Raw genomic sequence first — 2,971 nt, 5'->3', positions numbered from 1 at the left:
CTGTGTATGACTGTGTACGTGACAAATAAATTTGAATTTGAATTTGAATTTGAACATAATAAAAACAGCACCATCACAATAAACTAGATAACAGTAGATACTTTTTTAATTTCACCTGTTGAGAATGAAAAAAGAAAACAAGCAGAAGAAAACGAGAGCAACGAAACGTAGGATCGACAGCGCACAGGGTGCTTTGAGGTAGGAGCCAAAAAGGGTGTAGTTTGTGGGTGTGACCACCCGTGTGTACACCTGTGAGCATGGACGCGCTTGTTTTTAAAAGGTTCCTTCATGTAATGATCTGCTAGAGGGTGTGGGGGAGCCACAGCCCCGTCCTCCAGGGCATGAAGCAGGTATGGAGGATTCCTCATCCACAACTAAACAAACACGTCAAAAACAAAGACCGTGTCTTCAACTCTCTGAGGGAAGGTCCCTGAAGGTGACCTGATGACCAGGGATGAAATAGAGGGTGTATTTAACCACCAAGGCGCTGTCCTTCCCCCCACGCAAACCCGCCTCTGGCAGGGGGTTACAGTTGGCGTCTTCTTCTGGAGTGTCAAAGAGCATCTTTATGATTGATGGGGTCTAGAGCCACCTTCCACCACCTGGTTGATTTGGGAAAACATCCTCCAGGAAGAAGTACACATGACAAACAGCAATACCTAAAAGATCCACGATGATAGAGCCCAGCAGAAGTGAGAATCCCATTAACACCCAGGGCAGGAAGGGTGCCTGAACGTTGAGCAGGCCAAAGAAGTTGATGCGAACATTCGGGTTCCGTCGACTCCACACGTACACCAGCACGATGGTGGAGGCCTGGCCCAGGAACACCAGACTCAAAAAGTGCCAAATATAGTCATCAGAAGTCCACCAAAGAGAAACATGAAGACAAAGTCAGCCGTGCGTCTCCTGAAAGAGCCCTCCTCCAGCATTCGACAGCATCTGTTCAGAAAAATCATATGAAACAGGAAATTGAAACCAACCGGACCAAAAAACAGGAAGTTGGTTATTAGTCACCATACCTGATAATTTCTTAGAATTAAATCTGGGTTGAAGTAGAGCTGAAATGGTGTGATGCTCTCTAGTTGCACCGCAGCAGTTGTGAGGACACAGGCGGTTGTGTATGCCCTGGTAACAACAGGAATCTGCAGCTATTCCTGCTGCAGCGTCTGGTAAGCCGTTTTAGACCGACTGAAAGCTTCCGGTACTTTCTTGACACGTCATCCCACAGATGATTACGTTAACGGGCTGACACGTTTCAGAGGTATTAAGGATCAAATACTGAGGAAGGAGAGTACAAACAACCATGGTCCAACAAGAGCTTGGTCAAACAATTGATTTTAATGAAATACACGCGTGGGGGACCAGCTCCGTTCGCAGACAGGGCTGATCTCCGACTGCTCAAAACATAAACAGATATTTTATACCATCAGGGTTTGAATTTAATGACGCCCCCTCATGCGTCAGATACAATATATGCATACGGCAATTGAAAACCACAATGACTTTTAACACAGTTTAAAAAGAACATTGTCTTCGTCTTCACGGCAGGTACTTCCTGTCACTGCCGGATGCTCGCTTATCATCTTGACACATCAGCAGCAGTTCTGCAACAAACTGCTCTTTTGCAACCCCGAGCAAAACATGATTAAACTTTCACCTCAAAATGATTCTCTCTAACTGAGTGTGTGTGTGTGTCTGTGTGCTAACCACAATTGCACCCTACTTCACTTCGCCGACTAGCTCCTGACCTCTCACTAGACAGAGAGACAAAGCCACTCTCATATATGTAATAGCCGAACTGAAACTATGTATATGTCATCTACTAAATAAATGTTTTAATCAAGAACCTCTACTAAAGGCTTAATACAAGAATATGAACTTATAAACGATAATAAAAATGACCTGATATAAGTGTTTTGTAAGCATGTATTGCAATTCCTTCTATGTTCTAGTTTCCCTCAGCATGTATCACCTGGACAGTCACGCCAGTGAAGCTTAAGACCCTTAATGAACCGAACATCAACTCAAAAGAAGCACAGATATGCAATGTGTATAAAATAGTTATAACTGCATCTGGAATACAAGGTTAATATGATAACAGTATGCATAAACATCTTAAGGCCATCTTAAAGCTATCTGTTACATTGTTAAAGCAACGATCATACTGCAGATTACATTGTGCTGGTAAAATACTTTTGTCCATCCCCACAGAGGTCTGCTCTGACACTGGCTGTACCAACTGTAAACACGTCCTCCTGCTCGGTGACAGCAGCGTCACACCTCCAGTTTCTGGGTGACTTCCTGCGAGGTGCAGTCTTCCCATCAGTGGTCACCAGATGGTTGGTCTGAAGCTCCTCCTCTTCCTGTTTGTGACTCTGAAAACTGATCCAAGCTCTTTAAAGTGTGTTGAGTCATTTCCTTTTTCTGTGCAGGTTGAACCAATTAGGCGTCCTGTAAACAGCGCAGATTGACTCTAAACGTGCCGTCAGCTTCGACGCCGTTCAGCTCAGTGGGTGTAAACATGTCAGTCTGTGCTCGCTCTACCTCTGTCACACACGCTTTCTCCAACTTTCTCTCCTGGCTCATCGAAGCCTCCGCAGCTCCTGAAAGTCAAGAATAAAAAGGCAGAGTAAACTCCTCTTCCTCGCCGCCTTTCTGCTTCTCAGCAGCTCCGCCGATGAGGCGAGCGATTCCCTCCTCTCCATCGCGCCGCCGCTTTCCCGTCGCTCTGAAGCAAATATCCATCTCCAGCTTCTTCTCCCGCTCTGACAGCCGAGAGACTGCCTGTCATCCCGGCTGTCAGCCTCACAAACGATGACGCGTGACAAAGTGAGACACACACACACCTGGTTCCACTTTCAGCTCTTAAAGTTTGAGAAACCAAAAACTGCATTTAAAATTTTTGTAGACTGATCAGCCTGCTGTGTGTGTGTGTGTGTGTGTGTGTGTGTGTGTGTGTGTGTGTGTGTGT

The 2,971-nt window shown here is 45.5% G+C and overlaps 1 pseudogene; it reads right to left on the bottom strand.

The window, feature by feature from the left end:
* Nucleotides 1-304: 304 nt before the first annotated feature.
* Nucleotides 305-2,745, bottom strand: LOC102305661 (annotated as a pseudogene).
* Between the last annotated feature and the right edge of the window lie 226 nt (nt 2,746-2,971).

This window comes from Haplochromis burtoni, unplaced genomic scaffold, assembly GCF_018398535.1.
Source record: "Haplochromis burtoni strain Fernald_Lab_line unplaced genomic scaffold, NCSU_Asbu1 Contig_472, whole genome shotgun sequence".
Taxonomy (NCBI): domain Eukaryota; kingdom Metazoa; phylum Chordata; class Actinopteri; order Cichliformes; family Cichlidae; genus Haplochromis; species Haplochromis burtoni.
This window is presented reverse-complemented; position numbering and strand designations above follow the sequence as displayed.